The 20701-nt window shown below is 33.2% G+C and overlaps 2 pseudogenes; both read left to right on the plus strand.

Annotated features, from left to right (window-relative positions):
- The first annotated feature begins 2210 nt into the window (after positions 1 to 2210).
- LOC149557884 (potassium channel KAT2-like) lies at positions 2211 to 11483 on the plus strand (annotated as a pseudogene).
- A 436-nt stretch (positions 11484 to 11919) lies between these two features.
- Positions 11920 to 12716, plus strand: LOC149557885 (potassium channel KAT2-like; annotated as a pseudogene).
- Positions 12717 to 20701: the final 7985 nt, after the last annotated feature.

The raw sequence follows: 20701 nt of genomic DNA on the forward strand, positions 1-20701 counted from the left end.
AAGAGGTAGAAGGAGAAGGAGGTAGAAAAGAAGGGTAATTTGGAGATATTTCAAGGAATGAAGAAAAATTTTGAAAGAAAGAAGAATGTGACTAGAGACATGTTGTCCAGATACTAGGATTTACTTGAAACCATCATAGAGTACATGATCATGGTGTTGGGTATCTTATATCAAGATAAGGAGGTGAAGCTAGTCCTTGATCTGGTGGAAGTTGAAAAGGAAGAGGAAGATGCTGGTCTTGGCAAATGTACCCTATCAAACACCAAGATGTAGAAGAAAGAGACCCAAATCAGAAAAAAATAGATATCAAAGACATCACAAAGAAGATCAAAGACATTCAACATGATCTAAAAGAGAAGGTTGGAATAATTAGTCTCACTTCTTTAACTTGTGTGTTTTCTCTTTTTTATTTTTTCTCTAGTTAGACTATAATGTTCTACTTCATGCTGGTTTTTGTGCAAGCTTTTGCCACATTTTGTTGGTTGCGGATGTAGGTGTATTTGCTAGTCTGAACAATGTTTCTTTTTAGGAATTTACTTTGAAACCTTTATGTAAAACTTCTGGAAGTTTGGGTCCCCTACAAAAAAATTGCTTTATCCTTAATAAAAAACATAGATCCCTTCCCATCCTTTTAAAAATTCATGTGTTATATCCTTCTTGAAACCATGGAAATGTTCAAGGTACTAGGTGAAATTACATTTTTTGAGCTGTTCTCAGACCTCCCCATCATTCTTCTATTTTGTGCATGAATTATGCTCTTGATGCTTGGGTTCACCTCCCATGGCTAAATTAGAAAGATCAGGCTAGTACTTCAAAGAAATGGGATCAAGGGAAAGTTTAGGAATATTGATAGAATTACTTAATAAAACAAGGGGCACACATGCCATAATTCCTATCTTTGAGTTGAGTTGTACATTTTTTTGTGAATTTGAAATAGAACACCATGCCAAGCCATGGAGAGCTTTAATTCTTGAGGACCAACTGCATTAAACTTACTTTTATAAGTTGTAAGAAACAAAATTGAGCTTGCAAGCACATACTAGGCCTTAAACTTAGAGACCTCAATCTTGAAATACATTGTGCTTCATTTTTTATCATTATTTCAACTAACCATTAATCTTTTTAAAAGAGTAACAAAATGCAAAATATCATTAGTAGTTAGCATTGTAAGTTGGGTTCAAGTAAAATATGAGAAATAAAAATAAGCTATATGCAAAAAAAAAAATTACAATTTTTTTAAAAGAAAGTAAAAGTAAAATGAAATATATTAGAAAGTAAGAAAATAAGTGATATTTTAGAGGAAATATAATAATTGTAGATAATAATTAGAATTGATTTTTAAAAATAATCTAAAATTAAAATAAAAGGTAAATTATATTTTTTTAATAAATTCAAATTTAAATTAAAAATATATTTTTCAAAAGAATAATAAAGAATAAATAAATATATATTATTTGAAAGAAAAAATCAATCTATGATTCGGTCAATCTTGGCAGGTGAATTGGACAAATTTGATGCAAAAACATATTAAAAATAAGTCAGGCCCACATCAAGAACATTACATTAACAATCATTTACTATTGTTACAAAGATGTAGTGGCTTTTAAATTTTCATAATATTTGTTTCAAAAAATTATTTTTCCCATTATTTTTTTTAGTAGAACTAGTAAGGATTTAGAAAATTAGTATTTTTCTATTTTAATAAATATAATAAAAAATGAAACTTTAGATAGAAGATTAAAGCTAAAATGTTATTTAATTTTATTGGTTAGCAGAAAGTTTTTATTAATTATTTTCAAACTGAACGATTCATAATAATAATAATAACTCGTTGCATGTGTGGGAACAAAATACAATTGATATGCCAAGATGCCCTACAATGAATGATAAGAGGTGGCAGACAGAAACCTATCTCATTCAAAGCTAACCGTATTCAATGTAGAACCCAAATTAAATAAATGCAATAATTGCAAGTAAGCTTTGACTCCATGCTAAATGAAAGAAATTGCATTTAACTTTAATTTATCATTGTATTCAATTTTTTAAATTTTGATTTACATCTCACACGACATGGTCAAAAATTGTCAGCTAACACTTGTTCCCGTTTCATATAAACCTAACTTGGAAGCCATCATATAACCACATCTACTACCTAGGTATTATCTGTAATCATCATTTTCATCTTGTCAATCATATACTCCACAATATCTATGGCGGCTTACAAGAAGGCCTACGAGGAAGCAAGAAATGAGAAGCTTCAACAGATCAATAGCCCAATTCTATTCCCACTGCCTGATAATTATTCCGCATATCTCTTGCTTAATGAGTAAGACAAAAATGATAATTAATAGTCCAATTGTTGGGGAAGAAGTAATGGGGAATTCACTTAGACACACTATTATAGAGTGTACTTTATTGCTGTTTTGGGCCACCCCATTTCCTCTAATTACTACTATGTTGTGCGAGCCAAGGGAAAACATAAGGGGTATGAAAATAGCTACTCTTTAAGTCACAAATAATTTGTTCTTTGTGGGGATTTTCTCCTCTCTGTATTTTTCAACAATATGTAGAATCTAAGTAGAAAAATGAAGATATTAACAATGATATCGAATCTTTATATCATCAAGAATCCTTACATTATTTGTATTTTTGGGTAATTAACAATCATATGAATAACTAAGTACCTAATTCTTTGTTGATTGTGGGGACAGATTAGTGGAAACAAGATCTAGTAAAGAAGACATGGTGAAACTTTGTTGTTGTAGATGTGTTAAAGATAATCGTCCTAGATCTTTGGAACTCACTCATGACTACCCTTAAACATCACAAAGCAAGGAAGAAATTAAGCGTGAAAAAAGAAACGAATCAAGTCTTAGCGTGTGATTTTTAAGTCATCCCTCACAAACTCATATAAGCATATATAGATAATCTCCTAAAAAATGTATAGATTCAGATCAAAGTGCATGGCTTTTTGTTAGGATTAAACCACATACAGAAAGAAAAAACTACATGCAAATATAACCAATAATAGAAAATAATAGATCACACAAAAATGAACACAAGGCACCAAGATTTAACGTGGTTCACCCAATCCCTGGGCTGCGTCCACCAAATAGTAAGTCTGATCTTATTACAATCCAGTGATTACAACCTGATTACAATCTGTAATCCCTTACAGCTTAATACCGCTGCAAGAACCAATTTCGCATCACATCATAATGAAAAATACCTAACCCTAAACCCCTTTATACAAGTATTTTATGCCATTTTAGGGTTATAATTAATAATTACATGTGATAAAATAGGGTCCAAATTTGTTTTTTTATGTATAGTACTTTCCTAATCAGTCACCACAATCTAACAATCTCCCACTTGGCGACTGATCAGGCTCCACACTAAACAACACTTTTGATGGCTTCCCACCTCGATTCCTCTATAGAAAGATTTGGACTCTGACCCCAAAGACGCACATCATAATCGCGGCAAAATTTTGCATGTTGGAGGGGAGACTATTGAGCTAAGAACATAACATCCTCCTTTTGATTTCTCTTTAGCATAGATAAGCTCCAACATTGTTATAGTTGGTGAGTGGTACTACCCATTTATCTTTATCAATGAATTGGGTCCTACATTAGAAGATCTAGGTCATGGAGTGCCCCTTCTACAAAATGGATTTGGAAAGTTTCTGGGAAGAGATATATTCTGCTCAAGGTATGTCCTGAAAAGATGTTGATGTGGACAAAATCTGAAAGAAAGGAGAAGCATTGGTATTTTGAGGAGAAGAAACTGTTGAAACTAGAGATAATGATGGAAGTGTATTGTTCAGAGGTGTGGGGAAGAAATTCAGAGAGGCTAGTGGTGTGAACTTTGCTGGCTCATCATAGCAAAAATGAGGGCAAGTTATGGATTAGAACAAGGTGAAAGATATGTAAGGGTGAATAAATCATTTACTGGTAGAGTGATGGTCAGAAAATTTGCATGAGGCACTATGTTGTGGTGGAGAGATATGTATTGAAAATAATAAATAGGAGCACTATGTTGCAATATTAGATTGTTTTTAATATTGGATTGATTCTTTCCTAAACTGATTCTTTCCTAAACTATTCTTTCCTAAATTGATTCTTTCCTTTCGTATAGTTGTTTCTTTTCCTATAGCTTTATGCATATGGCACACAACTATATATGTACCTGTATCATTTTATGTGAATACAAGAATGTAAAATATTCTTCTTGATTTTTGATTTTCAAGTTGGTATTAGAGCTTTGAAGCTTGAATCATTTGTATCCCTTCATTGAACCATGGCTGATTTAGATTCAAAAGTATTTGAAGCAAATTTGCTCCCATTATTATTCAATCCGAAGGTTCATCATTTAAGGTAGGGATTTCACTTGATGAAACAAACTATGATTTGTGGTCTCAAATCATGGAGATGCATATTGCTAAGAAGAAGAAACTCTCTTTCATTCATGGTAACTCACAACCACCTAGCGAGAAGGGAAATGGATATGAGAAGTGGTATGTAGACAATCAAAAGGTCAAAAGATGGCTATTGATATCTATGTCCCCATAAATTATGAAGTGATACATTCACTTACCTACTGCTCAAGATATTTGGAAAGCTCTTTCTAAGGCTTTTTATGATGGAGCAGATGAATTGTAGGTGTTTGTTTTGAATCGAAGGGATTTCTTTGCTAAACAAAATGGCAAAACATTCTCTATGTATTATGGAGAATTAACTAATATTTTTGGTGAGTTGGATCATCATGATAAAGTGATCATGGAAAGTAAGAATGATGTTGAATCTTACCAAAAATCAGTTCAGTGACAAAGGGTCTGCCATGAATTTGTTCAACACACAACAATGATTGGAGAACTAGAAAAGACTAAAGCTTCAGCCATGGTGACTCGAAATTGATCTAATCAAAATGAGCCTCCTCAAAACTTGCCTAAGATAACTAATGGTGCTAATAAATCCACCTACAAGCGCACCCAATGCAATCAAATTGGTTATACTATAAGTCACTGCTTTGAACTTGTTCGGTATCCAGAATGGTGGGATCATAGTTGCTATTCATAGAAGCAGAATTCCAAGAAGACCTCCAGTGCAACGTTTGTTGAAACAAAGATAGAGGATAATGTTGCTAGACAAATCTTAGTATTAGCAGTAGTGATAGGTAATGGTGGTAAGTCTTTAAATATGTCTACACTTGTTTCTAATAGTGCATGGATAATTGATTCCCATGCTACAGATCATATGACATTTAATTCTAGATAGGTCTCATCCCTTAAGTTATCCTCACAAAAAAAAAAATTCCACTGTCAATGGCTCTTCGGCCCTAGTTATTGGAGAAGGATTCTTACCTATAACTGATACTTGGAATCTAGATTACGTTTTAGTGGTTTTGTCTTTGGATTACAATTTGTTGTCAGTTTCCCAAATCACCACTACTTTACTTTGTGTTGTAATTTTTTGGCTTGATTTTTGTATGTTTAAGGACATCCAAATGAGGAAAAAGATTGGTTGTGGTGTTAGGTGAGGGAAGCTGTATTACTTGGACTTGGTGTCAAAGAGTTCAGACAAGCTACGTCAAATTCTAGTGATGGATGGCTTTGAGGGGGACAAGCAAAAATCTAAAATCTGGTTATGGCATCAACGTCTTGGACATGCTTCCTTTGGTTAATTGAAGAAATTATTTCCTAGTTTATCTGCAAAATTTGATGTTTCTAGCTTCTGGTGTGAATTTCTTAACTTGCAAAAAGCCATTGTGCTTCTTTTCCATTATCTTTGAATAAAAGTCTAGTTCCATTTATGATGATACATCCTGATGTTTGGGGTCCATCCAAAGTCATTACCTTGGGTGGATAATGTTGGTTTGTTACTTTTATTGATGATTGTACTAAGGTATTCTTAATGAAGTCTAAAAGTGATGTGAACTTGTTATTTGAATTTTTTTATAACATGATTCGTACTCAGTACAATGCACAGGTTCAAGTTCTTCATAGTGACAATGGAGGTGAACATTTGAGTTCTGAACTTCAATAGTATCTGGAAGCACACAAAACTATTCATCAAACTACTTGTTCCAATACAACTCAGTAGAATGGGGTAGCTAAGAGAAAAAATTGTCACTTGTTGGAGGTTGTTTGTGCTTCTCTAATAGAAGCCCATATGCCATTATCCTATTGGGGAAAAGCACTTATCTTTGCAGCATATTTGATCAACTGGGTACCCTCTAACACTTGATTTTTAGACACCATCCCAGGCTCTTGCTGAGATAGTTGTTGCTCCAACTATCCCAAATTTACCTCCTCATGTCTTTGGTTATGTAGCTTTTGTATACCTCCATAAGCATTAGTGCAACAAGTTATCTCCTTGAGTGCTGTGATGTGTCTTTCTAGGATATGTTGATTATCAAAAGGGGTACTGATGCTATCATCCTCCAACCCAACAAATGTTTATTTCATTTGATGTAATTTTTTCATGAAGACTCGATGTATTTTTCCTCTAAGCCTAAACTTCGGGGGGAGTACCAAAAGAAAATTCAGACTCTAGACTATGATGATCACATCTTTGAAGATGTGGATTTTCACATCTTTGAAGGTGTAGGTAGCTTGGACATCTTTGAAGATGTGGATAACACCTTTGAATATGTGGATATTCACATCCCTAAAGACATGGGTAGCTTGCACATCTCTAAAGAAATGGAACTCTCTGAAACTATTAATCAAGAAGTAGGTGAAACTTTGGATCAAAGTAGTGATGAACACCCAAAAATTGAAGCTTTGGTTCCACCTCTGTCTGAGTCCCTCACACCATACCAATCACCTACCAAGGATGTTCCTAAACCATCCAAAAATTAGCTACCTTAGTGTCTCACTAGAGGTCTTCCTAAATCCACATATGAACCCAAACTTTCTAGTAAAGTTAAATATCCTATGAGTGATTATGTGTCTAACCATTGTTTATTTGAATCAAATCAGTCATTTGTAAATCAATTATCTACTATGTCAATTCCTAATAATGTGCAAGAAGCTTTAGCTAAGCCAAGGTGGAAAAACTCTATGAATGAGGAGATGAAATCATTACAGGAAAATAATACTTGGCAACTTGTTGACCATCCACCAAGAAAGAAACTAGTTGGATGTCAGTGGGTTTATACTATTAAGTATAAAGAAAATGGTATAATTGAATGCTTTAAGGCAAGACCAGTGGCAAAAGGGTACAACCAAACCTATGGGATTGATTATGTAGAGACATTTGCACCTATAGCTAAAATCAATATAGTATGAATCTTGTTGTCTCTAGCTATGAACTTGTTTTGGCCATTACAACAATTTGATGTGAAGAATGTCTTTCTACATGGAGAGTTATCTAAAAAAGTCTACATGGAACTCCCACCTGGCTGCATGATACTAGAAATACATAGTCTAAAGGTGTGCATATTAAAGAAGTCACTATATGGGTTGAAACAATCTTTGAGGGCATGGTTTAGAAGATTCATAAAGTCAATGGAAGCCTTTGGTTACTATAAGAGCAATTCAGACCATACTTTATTCATAAATAATCAGTAAGGTAAGATCATTGCACTTATTATGTATGTGGATGACATGATAGTTACAAGAAATGATCCTGAAGAAAGGAGGGTTCTATAGGATTACTTGTTCAGAGAATTTGAAATGAAAGGCCTCGATCCCTTGAAATATTTCCTTGGGATCAAAGTGTCTCGATCTTATAAAGGGATCTTTTTGTCTCAAAGAAATTATGTCTTAGACTTGTTATAGGAAACTAGTATGTTAGCATGTCAACTTGCTGATACACCAGTAGAAGAAGGATTAGAGTTATGTATTGAGTCTAATCAAGTACCAGTTGATAAAGGAAGATACCAAAGACTTGTAGGAAGATTGATGTACTTAGCACACACAAGGTCAGTCATTGCCTATGCATTAAGTATTGTTAGCCAGTTTATATATAATCCTGGAGAGCAACATATGAATGTAGTTATGTGCATTTTGAGGTATATAAAGTCTGCTCCTAGAAAAGGAATTTTATTCACTAAAAATGAGGATTATCAAAGTGTGGATGCATATACTGATGTTGACCAAGCTGGAGTAGTAGATGATAGGCATTCTACTTCAGGTTATTTCACCTTTGTAAGAGGTAATCTTGTTACATAGAGAAGCAAAAAATAGAATGTGAGTAAAAGTACAAAGTTGTGTCACCTTTCAGGCACTACTACATTTAACCTCATTTTTTGACCAAAATTTTTGACCATCAACTAAATAAATTTAGGGTGGTTAAAATGTAAAGGCAAAAATTTCTTTTTTTTAACATATAAGACACGTGTTGGTCAAAATTTTGACCAACACAAGGCTTATACATCCAAAAAGGAAAAAAAACATTTGTCATTTTAGGTCTTTCTGATGCCCAGTTTCATTTCAAGTTTTCTCTAAATTTTCACATGGTTTTTGCAGAGGGTAGGGCTAGTCTTCAAAGAAAATCTGCCCCCTACTATGGCTACAAGAAAATGTGGGCTGGTCTTGAAAGTGAATCTGCACCTTGCACCCTGGTCGAGCTTCTTTTGGAAAATGTGGGCTCTCTTTCCTATCTACTCAATCCTCATTGTGAAGTTTATGGCATTTGAGGAGGGTCAGTGCACTATTTGCCAGGTATTTTATTATCTTCATACCCATAGTTAGAATATACAGTTGCACATTCTTTCCCTTTCTATAGAATTGCACTTAATTGGAGATTTAATTGCAGTGTTTTTCTGAGATCAAGTTTTTAAGTCGATTGTATCTTAAAAATATGAGAGCTTTTTTAAACAATTCATAACAATTTGTTCATATTATTTCTATAATAGATCATAGAATATAATAGATCTTACACAATTGAATTCAGAAGTGTATGATTATTACAATTAGATCTCTCCAGTGAATCGTCATCAGAAAAAGGATGTGTCGGATATTTATTTTATTAACCATGGATTAAGTAACTACATGCCCGAATGTAATCAATCTTCCTAATTTTTTTCAAAAGAATCTTGCAATTAGTTCCATCTTTTCTTGTTAAGATCCAAAACTTGTTGCAGCAATCTCCTAAATCAGAAACAGAATTCAAGTCTATTAAAGCATTAGCTATTAATTGGAAACTTTTTGAATAACTAAAAGTTCACCTAAAGATCACTGCAAAAAACTTAGGAAAATTCTTTGCTGAGATGTGGGTTAGAGAAAGATGTGTGCTTGAATTACTTCTGGACAAGATGCATAAAGCTTATTTGTGTAAGGAGTCAATACATCTCTATGATTGATATTTGATTTCTTGATTCCATTGCATCTTAAACAAGGATGATTATAAGGGATTGTGATGGTCTAGGTGACTCTTTTTTCTATCCATTGTGGTTGGTGTTTCTACTACCTACTGGCATGGCGATATCCTAACCCCAAAAGCACCTGGATTGGTAATACATACCCAAAATTCAAGAAGGAAAGCCTCTGGATTGCATATGTCTCCTCCATGTATTGGTCTATAACAACCTTAAGCACTATTGGGTATGGAGATCTCTATGCTAAGAACATTGGAGAAATGGTTTTCACTATGGCATACATGCTCTTCAATCTTGGGTTACAAGCCTACTAGATAGGCAATATGACCAATCTTGGTGTCCATGGCACTAGAAGAACATTTAACTTTGTAAGTATATGCAGTAATAGTATTAATTAGGATGCATATTAATAACCTAGTAGATTGGTTTTCTATGTAATTACTGATGGAGTGCTATGTTAGATGGGGTATAGAGAGATGTAGCGAATGCTGCCTCAGATTTCTGTGATAGAAACAGACTGCCACATACAAATAAAGAACAAATTCTTGGACATATGAGGCTCAAGTTCAAAATGGAAGCTTTGCAACAAAAAACTGTAGAAGGCCTTCCCAGGGCAATTTAGTCTGCCATAGCTCAACATTTGTTTTACTCAACAACATAGAAAGTCTACCTCTTTCATGGAGTTTCAGATGATTTCATTACTCAGATGGTAAATTAATCACATTTTGCTAAAAATTTGTTAGTGTGGGTTTAGAGATTTCCACAATCTATGTTTATATCATTTAATTGTTTTAGAATTTAGTTTGTGTAATATTTTATATCAACATTTCAGATTACATTCTATGATCTATTAATCAGAATGTTAAGAGAATGAAAGAATATGTAAGATTATAAGATTGTAAGGTTTACAAATAACAATCATTTTCTTTGCCTCATAAATGGATGAATTATTACCTCTTATACCAATTTAATTTGAACTATTCTCTATAGGGGAAGAGATCTAATAGCCATGCAGGTTAATTTTGAGCACTTAGATCTCCTAAGCTATGAGTTGAATTGTGCTGATTTTTCCAATGTAGCTTTATAGGTGATTCAAGAGTTTAAAGCTAAGGTTTTATGTTTGGGATCTCTTAGAAGCAATGGAGTGCGAAGTCATTGAAAAGTGTCATTTTAAAACACTCGTCCATATTCCAATAGCCCCTCACCAAAAAAAGGTACTTTTGGCACAATTGGACCAATTAACAACCAAGGAAGATAAAAATTGATCAACTATTAGTATGTGTGTGATCGAATATTAGTACATGTATTATCATCTATTAATAAATATGTTATCATTTTTTGGAACTTTTTAAAAGTGACAATTAGGAAGTATCTAACAAAACCCTCCTCATGATCAATGACCCCGTAGTGGCTACTAGATCTCTTCCCCTATTTTGTTTCTGAGATTTGAAATGAATTTTATATCGTTACTATTCTCAAATTCTTGTATCTTTTTTTCTTGTAGGTATTTGCGTACTAGTCATATTGAAGTTATGTAAAGTTGTAAGCATTTATCTCTATGTGCATTCCTCTTTACAGGTGACAGAGATGGTGGTAGAGTACATTCCTCCTAGAGAAGATGCAATTCTCTAGAATGACATCCCATCTGAGCTATATATAGTTGTTTCTAGAGCAGCTGTAAGTTACATTCTTGCAATCTTGCATTCCTTTTCCATATCTATCATGATTCCTGCTTTGACACTATTTGGTAAGCATCTAAATTCTAAACTGGGACAGATATTGCATTTCAGTATTTAATTTTAACGGAGGATGGTCCAACTCCAGAAAAGGCAAGTTTTAAACTAGGTCACAAATAAGAATTTAGTGGATATTTGTATGAATGTCCATTGTCTTCTAAGATCTTGAGTGTAGGTTCTAGAGTGTTCCTCAAAGTAATTGAACCCAAAATTAGAAGAGGGTTACACATTTGTTCTAGTTTTTGTAGTAAAACTTGTAAGCTCTTTTGAATGAGAACAAGGTTTTAATGAAATCTTCTTTCATTTGATTATCTAGTGTCATTTCTTATATGAGTTAATGCACTTTATTGGCTCTAGGTTCTTCAATCAGTTGAATCAGGAGATATAGTTGGAGAGGTCGAAATCCTGTTCAATATTCCATAGCCATTTATAGTTAGAACAAGAAAGCTTTCTCAACTTCTAAGACTTAATAAGAACGTTTTGATCAATCTGATACATTTAAATATTTCAGATGGAAGGATTATTATCAACAACATTCTTGAGGTCTCCAAACATCTAAGGCTCTGACACATATGGTTTTTTCCTTTTCTGCAATTTAGTTTATTCAATGAATTTTTTTTTTAAAACATGAAGCTGCATTCTTTAGGCATATTGAGGGAAGCAATAACAAACCCTCTCTTACAAGATGGCAAAGATAATTTTTACATTCTCTCATTTTCAATACCATCTGAAGTAGCTTAAAGGAACAAATTTAGAGCATTTGCCATCCGAAATATAGGTTGCTTATACAGAAAGTAATGCAAAGTCTCCATTGCCAATAAGCCTTAACTATACAGCTTCAAAAGGGAATTCTCAATTCATGGAAGAACTTCTAAAAAGAGGATCCAAATCTAAAGATGTAGATTATAATGGCTTTGCTTCTCTGGTTATTCAAATTATTTATTACTCTTATTATCAATGGGCCAATGCTTTTGATCTTATGAATTGATATTTTGGAAAAAATCATATTAACAGGTTGAATCCCCTCATAAAAGCTTTCTTCCTATAAAATTCTTATTAAGGAACAAAGTAGCCTTAGAGTAAAAAACCTAAACTAAATTCCATAAAGGATAACAGTCCCCCTGATCAGCAGCCATACTAATCATTTGCATTGTAACTAATTCGTTCCAGAATAAGCATATTGAAAAACTGGATGATTTTCACCATTCATTGTTTGGCATGTTTGAATGGGAGATGAGCATGAATTCTACAATAGGGGATCTGAAAATTAACTTAATCTCCAATTCTTTTCATCCTTAATCAGTTGGAAGTCCATCCAAAAGAGTAACAATACACTTATCTCATCCAAGCACTTAGAAATCAGATATATTATGTGGAAAACTGATTGTTTTGCCTTCATCACTGGAGGAACTATTGCAAATAGCAGGTAGACTCTAGCAATTTGGCATTATATTTTGATTGCTTAGATGTGTTCATTTAATTTTGAGAAAATTCAAAGTTCTTTTTCAAAATATTATCTCTTCAACAATATGCCTCATGTACTTGATAGCAGGGCAAACATTCAGATGCTAAGAAGCCATTGTACTGAATCCAGATGGTGCAGAGATCAATGATATCAATGTAATTAGGGACAATGAGCCTTTATATCTTTGTTAATTAAATTTTATAAGACACGTTTCAATCAGTAGGATTAAAAAGATCAGATAATTGTCTTGTTATGACCTTATAGAAAAGATTAGGAGTTGATCATGTATCACTGTAGGAGTACTAATGTTAAGTGCAAGAATGCCAATTTGGGAAAGTCCAGGGCACCTAGACTAGAAAATCCTACAAGGCAATAGATTCTACATACGATGTTTGATAATATTTTTAGCCGAGTAGGTATGAAATGATGTAAGCAAGTGAATCTGCACCTTTTTAACAAACTCATCGCACATGCAATTTATGAAACCAATGTGAAGAGTATTGTATATTGATTGTATTTTCATTGTGTATTGATATTTGTTGAGTCACTGAATTACGAAGGCAAACTTTGAAATATCTGAATATTTTGTTAAGCAATTATGTAATACATATGTTTATGTATGTATGTATGGAAGTATTTATGCACATGTATACATAGACAAAAGCACACACATACATATATATCAATATATATAAAGAATTTTCTTTGTTTATATCCATTTTCTTGAACCACGTATCCGTAAGTGGCCTTTTACCAAAATCAACAATTTAGATCCTCAGATCACACAGTTAGCTCAAATTTTGTTTGCTTGATGCTATTGGGGCAACAAGGAAGGCTACTAAATGTCTTGCATTATGTGCTTGCATGTATCCATATAATTAAAAACACTTGAAATATTTCTGTGGTTAAAATACTAAAGGAATTAATTTACTAACATTCTTTTAATGTTATTTATTCTATTGCTATGATATCGCGTTAAGGGCTTGTCCTCTAAATATCTCTACAATGTATTAACAAAACTAAAATATCTCCAGTTGTAGGTACACAACTTACTTGAATCCTAAAATTATAGGCTATTCTGGCAGAAAAAACTAATATGTTGCACATCTGATTGCCTACCCAAACTAACAAATCCACCTTATATTTTGGGTTTCAGTAGAATTCAACCAAGACCTTCAATCTTCCTTCACATTTATAGATTAACACTTGTACCCACTGTACAAAACATTTTTTTTTGCATTGATAATGAACATGCAGTTTAGGAACTGGGTAAAAAAGATTGCTAAATCACAGAGATTTTCTATATTATACAAGTCTGAAAACACTTCAACAAAATGTTGTAACAACAATGGATGCAATGGTATCAATTTTTAATGAGGTTACATTGAACTTGCAATGCCAAACATGGTAAGGCTAGGTTCACAAAATGAATAAAACATTGGAGTTAGCTATTAAAATAAGGGAGTTTTGTATAAAAATTAGATTACATTGCTTCAATAGCTATTACAAATTGAAAGTCAAATGCTTGCAATCATGGCTATTGTGATAGTACATTAATGCAAAATCGATACACGTAAGATCTACGACCCCAAAGTTCAAACAAAAATTACAAATGAGCTTGTCTTTTGGCCAAAGAGATTTTCTCTTTTGTTTTACATGATCGGGGAAGGTTTTTACTCTGATTCTTAATAGACAATTGCTTAGAACTAGGTTTTCTATATAGAAGATAGCATAATAATCCTTCTATTTTAATTCTGAATTTTTGATTTCAAATGGTTGAATTTTGAAAAGATGGGGATTTTTTTTTATAAAATATTGATGGATAATTCTATTTATAAAATTTGAATGAGTATATTGAATAATTTTTTTCAATGCAATCTGAGTCAACTCTTTGATAATTGCAGTGAATTCTAGCTTATACATGAACTATGTCTCTATGTATTATCGACATCACAACGTCCTGAACTTATAAGGGCAACTCTAGCCACTCTTCATGCATTTTTATCACGGATTCCTCTTGGTTATATATTTGAATCTCCCTTGGTTTGTTTCTCATCCAACATATATCATCTCATCTAAATGTCATTTGCTCCTTAATTATTTTATTATCACATATTGCTTTAAATAAGAATGTTGAATGCTTTAAATTACTAAAACATAGTGATGTCTATCTTTATGTGTGTCAAAGAGTCCTCCTAGTTTGTAATGTTTCTAACCATTTGTTTTTCTTTGATACTTATAGCTCGATACTTTGTTAAATCTTTTTCCTGTGCCCGCTTGCTGAAATTTGGCTTTGCAATGCTTAATTGAGGTATCCATCCTTGCATTTATATAGTATATTCTCTCTACTCGTTCATTTAATTGTATTGTAAGTAACTTTACTATAGCAGTAAGATTCTTTTTTATTTGTTCTCCTTGCATGCCTAATTGATAGTCTCTATTCAGGTTGTAGTACTCAATTTTGGGGACTTCTACGATGCACAATTTATGAAGCTTTATACAATCTTCATGGTGCAATTGCAGGTAGTGTGAATGAAATTTTTATAATTTGTGATTTTAGGTGGTTTTATTTATCTTCTTGCAAATACAAGAAAATTGCGACACATTCATGTCTGAAAGGAGTGAGTAAAATCACAGTTGTGTTAGTTAAGTGGTCTCGATAAAAAAAACTATTTTTTTGGTTTTTTCTTTACACATCTTTTACTTTGTACATATCTAAAAATATATTCTAATATTCATTATGTTAGGCTATTCTTCCACCTGGAACGAAAATGCCAGAGGCCTATGCAAATGGATCAACTAAAAAACATGTATGTTTCATTAATGACAATTAATGTTTCTATGTTGTATAGCATGGCAGTTTTTAATGGTGTTCCACAGTATAATAACCATATGCATTATTTAAGAACTAAATTTGAACTGTTAGATTCAGTATGCCACAATATTAATTATACTACCTTTAACATTCCATGCTTTACAAGCATTCATTCAGAATCTGGCTCTTTTCTTCACTTCTTTTTACAAGGTAAAATACTTATTGATGGCTTTTGAACTATTTTGTTTACATGTTGCTTGTCTTCGAGGCTTTCCATTTGTATTCTTGATGTTTCTTAGTTCTTATTAAGTATATAATAAATATTAAATTACTAATGTTGGCACATTCCTTTGTGATAAACACTCACCTTATTACTTTGCTTCATTTATAAGCTATTTTTGCCATTTTATGAATGCCTGTCTGGTTTGACCTAAATAGTTTGTGTGATTTTATTTAATTTGTGTGAGCAAAAGATTTAATTTGTCAAGGTCCCTTCTGATAGTACAATAGGTGCTCAAATGTTTGCAAGGTGTAATTCATATGTTATAACTAGTGTACTATGTTTTATCTAATCAAAGGTTCAAATGCTTATTGCAGTCACATATATGCATACTTGAAAGTACTCTTGAAAACTAGACTGCACTTCTAATGGGTCTTGAATATCTGATTGGTATTTCATATGTGGATGACACTGAAGTTTTCAAGGTGGGTTTTGGGATTTTGGGTTGCTTTGTCTACTTATACTTTGTTATGTTAGAATTCTTTAGAATAACTGGGGGGGGGGGGGGGGGGTGTGAATCAATTATTCAAGGTCCAAATGCCCTAATAATACTTTTTCACTACTTTTAATGAATCCATATACTTTTCATCCATCCAAACTTAAATCAACCATATTAGCAAGTTACAGTAAATCAACATGCAAGATCAACACATGACACAATGATTTACGTGGAAACCCAATTTGGGAAAAACCACTAGTAACATGCTACTTGATTCTCACTCTTCTAAAGTGATGCCCTGTTAAAGACTTACAACACACTGTTAAATGTGACCTTGTTAGAGGATTTCACCAAACTGTTAGGAATGGGCCTAGTTAAAGGACGTTAGAACATTCACTTGGAATGTCACCCTGTTAAAGGATTTATCTCATGGCTATTAAACCAACCTAAGTCCATAGGATTTAAACTAACTGTTACAATTGCTAGAAAGTAACGATAATGGCCTTTTGATCTGATATAAATTACAACATACTTTGCAGCTTTCACATCACACTTTCAGTTCAATCCTTATGCTTGGCTTCAATCACTTCAGCTTTGACTGCTTGTCTTCCTCTCAAGCTTCGTCTCCTTGAGTCTTCTTACTCATCATACTAATGCATCCATATTTGGGGTCTTCTTATTGAAACAAAGTAACTATGCTCTCTTTCCTCCTTAGCACCTCCTTTAGCATTTTATGCTTTCATGCTTGACCGCCTCTATCTATCTTCTTCATGAAGTTATGACTCCTTTAAATAGAAATCTGATTTGCCTTTGCCGCTCAATTCTCCCTATCCAATTTTAGGGTTTCAAATGGATTAGGTAGGATACAATGTATCTACCTCATATCTTGTTCTCATCTAGAAACTTCATTAGTTGTATCTTCAAAAATGTTTTACACGGTGTTCTGTGCCACCAGCTCATCATTCTTATCTTCCATTTAATTCACAAACTTCTAGATAACAACCTTGTCAGCTTAGATCTGGAAAATCTTCGATTTTCAAAATAATGCAAAAATTTGGCATTATTGATTTACTAGTGCTCGACACCTCTATGTTACTCAACACTAAGTTTACTGGTGCTCGGCACCTCTGTGTTACTCGACACTATTAGTTTACTGGTGCTCGGTACATCTGTGTTACTCGACACTTATATTTGCTCGACACTTGATATCACGCAGCACTTGATAAACTCTGTATCACTCGGCATCTTAAAGTTTACTTGGCATCTGAAGTTTACTCGGCATCTGGACTTTACTCAGCATCTAAACTTGCTCGGCATCTAAAGTTTACTCGGCATCTAGAGTTTACTCAGCATCTAAACTTGCTCGGCTTCAACTAGGAATCTGTTCGGCACCTACTAGCTTGCTCGGCTCCCTCTCTCTAATGAACTTAGTTGGGCTTTACAAAAGACTTAGCTAAAGCTTTACATTTGATATGTTTTAGTGTGCCCATTCTCTGTGTCTTATAGTATGTCATCAACACACTTTTTCATTAATGGCTTAGCTGATCCTTGTACTTCATTACAACATCATAACTTCAACCTTTCTCTAGGTGTTCTAGTTACATCTTATTGATTGCCTCCTCCTTGCCAATCAACTAATTGATTGTATTTGGATCACTAAAGCAATTGTCATTCTTGCGAGTAGCAAGTTTGACATCAATGACAAAACAATGATTGAGAGCATTCTTTACTAGTTCTATATGATTATTCCAACAACTTTCCTCATGATCTTTTCAATCATTTCCAACAATTTGGGTTGCTTTGTCTACTTATACTTTGTTATAGTTACAAGCTTTTTATTGTAACCTCTTTTATTTTGGTTATTCTGCTTTAGTTATAGGTTTGTCTAGATTATTGGAATGCAATAGTCATGGAACTTTTTGAGGCACATAATGCTTTCGACAATCCTTCTGCCCCTGTTAATGCCATGGGACTTCAGGTAAATCAGTCATCAATGCTTCTGTTATCCTTTGTCAGTTCTTCTTTCTTTAGGGTGAGTAAGTGTATATTGTATATTGCCTTGTTTTTCCATGTCATGTCCCACATTTTATATAGCTTCAAAACTCAATTTATCAAATATTGAGTAAATTCCATTAATAACTAAAAAATCATGAAATATCCTCATGCATCAATAATATCAAGATTTTACCACAGAGCTGTAACTATAAAATTTGATGGAAGAATAAGCAACCTGATTTAGGAAAATGCTTTACATATGTGATTTAGGCATACCCAGAAAATAACTCTTTGCACTGTGTTGGAGATAGTTCTAAAAATAGTTGATTGCAAGGTCTGAACCACAAGGTGGCAGTCACATAGGTCACTTAGAGAGCTTATCACAAAAACAATAAATTTATTTTTACCAACTTAAAAACCTTTTCAATAGTGTAGTCTGATTTGGTTGCTTGAGAAGTGCAACTAGGGACGCTAAATCCTAGGTGACTTGACCTAGAATCAATATTCCTAAAGAGATTTCCTCTCTCTCCCTCCCTCCCTCTCTCCCTAAAAAAGTTTCCTAATTCATAGCTCCTCTTTCTCTCTTCAAACACTTCTTTCTCTTACTATACTTTTTTAAAGCATATTACATAGGTTTAAATTCTATAAACGTGACAACTCAAAATATTTCAAGGTAATAATTGATACCTCCAATTTGTTTATCCAATAGCATGATGTTACCAACATTCTGTAAAAGCAACTCTTTGGTACACATAAAAAGGTTTATTATTGCATCTCTAAACTTTCAACCTATGGATTACAGTATAAGGGAGCATGGTTTAAAAACTTGGACCTGACAATTACTCCATAGAGAAATGTCCATCAATGAATTCATTCGAGCTTATCACAAAAGCACCAAAGCAATATGTCGATGAAAGTCAATCAACATTGAGGAAAGTCAAAAAAAGGGATTGGAGTCAAGTGTATATTAACTGTTAAATGCAGATACTAATAAATCCCCATAGTTGAGTCAAATGGAACTTCCAATTTACTTTTTTAATTTTGAGGGGCATCTGAGAGATTTGTTGGCTTCCCCAACCTAGTGTCCTCATCATCTCCAAAGATTAACATGGTTTCCTCCATCGCCAACATCAATTTCCAAAACCAACTTTTTACTTATGAAATTTTACTTTTTGCCTTGATTTATGGTATAAATCATTGTTGGCATACTTGCCGCAAGTTTCCAACACTCACTGAGTTTTTCAGTCGAGCAATTTTTTTTGCCATTAACTTGTGGATTTGAAAACTTGGGCATCACCGATAAATCACCAATTAATCGGTGATTCTTTAGCTTGTTAGTTTTAAAAGAAAACTCATCCCTACACGCAGGCCAACAATATAGGCCCCAAAAGTTGATTTTTTCAACATGAGTTTTCTATTGTGCGATCAACATTCCTCATGAGAATGCGATTTTGTACCCACTATGCATTTATATAAATCTAAAATCTACTTATTTCTTTTGTGTTCTCTTTAATTAACTCATTAGATGCATCTTCTCGTTGAAATTTGCAAAAAAAAAATTTTGAATTAAATTTTAGCGATTTTTTAAGGTTCTTGAGTTTTTTTAAAAATGGCTGAGTTTTTCCTGAATAAAATTTTAGAGAGCTTAGCGAGTTGTTGCCAAGTCCAAGTTTTCCAACTATGGTATAAATAATATGGACTTCCTAATGCCAAAAAAATTGGATAGAACCAAGTCTACTCCTGATTCAGGTAGTGTTTTGCATGCTTGATGGGACTCAGTTTTGGCCAAAGTCAGAATTGAGCATGACTGTTGTAATTTTCCTATTCATTCCCTCAATTGTGCCTATAGGGTATGAAATCTTACTAATGCTCTTCATTGTAATGTCCCCATTTAAGGTTTTCTTGCACTAAAGTTGGATTTGACCTTTTCTATGACTGTCAGCTTTGTCAGAGGAGTTATTTCATGTCATCAGTGAGCTCAGTTAATTTGAGGGCACTCATTCTACTGTTAAGGGTATTTCTAGCTTCTATTTTATGTCCAAGAATCTTGGAGAGGACAACACTTATGCTACTATTTAGGGTATTTCCAGCTTCTAGTGTATGTCCACAAATCTTGCAATCTTGGAGAGGACATCTATTTTTTATAAAATGGGTACATTAATAGATTTATATAATTATTTTATTAAAGATGCTTAAATTTTATTGAAATACTTTAAAAGCACTTTAGTGTTATAGCTTGTAAGTTCTATTATGAAGCAATTTTAGTATCTATTATTTAGCAGGAGATATTTTCTACAACAAGTTAAGTTATAATACTGTTGTTGAGATTCAACTATGTAGTTTTTGAGTCAAATTAATTTATTTATAATTCAAATTATTTGTTCACAATAACACATCTCTCATGAGAATGATTGGTCTAAATTTCACTTATTGCATTTAGGTGATGCACACAAAGGTGAAGCATTCGATCGTCCTTGTAGGTCACCCATCCCAACACTACTCCGACTGAATTGCATGTAGCCATAAATTTTCTATTATTTTTTAGATTTGATTGATTTCTTTACTGAAACAAGAGTAGGTATGAAAAAACCATTCAACTAATATTTCCAAACCAGGGGTGTATATGGAAAGAAATTAGAAGCAAAAA

Source organism: Cupressus sempervirens, chromosome 5 (genome assembly GCF_028749045.1).
Source record: "Cupressus sempervirens isolate cs-2001-9-10 chromosome 5, ASM2874904v1, whole genome shotgun sequence".
NCBI classification, from domain to species: domain Eukaryota; kingdom Viridiplantae; phylum Streptophyta; class Pinopsida; order Cupressales; family Cupressaceae; genus Cupressus; species Cupressus sempervirens.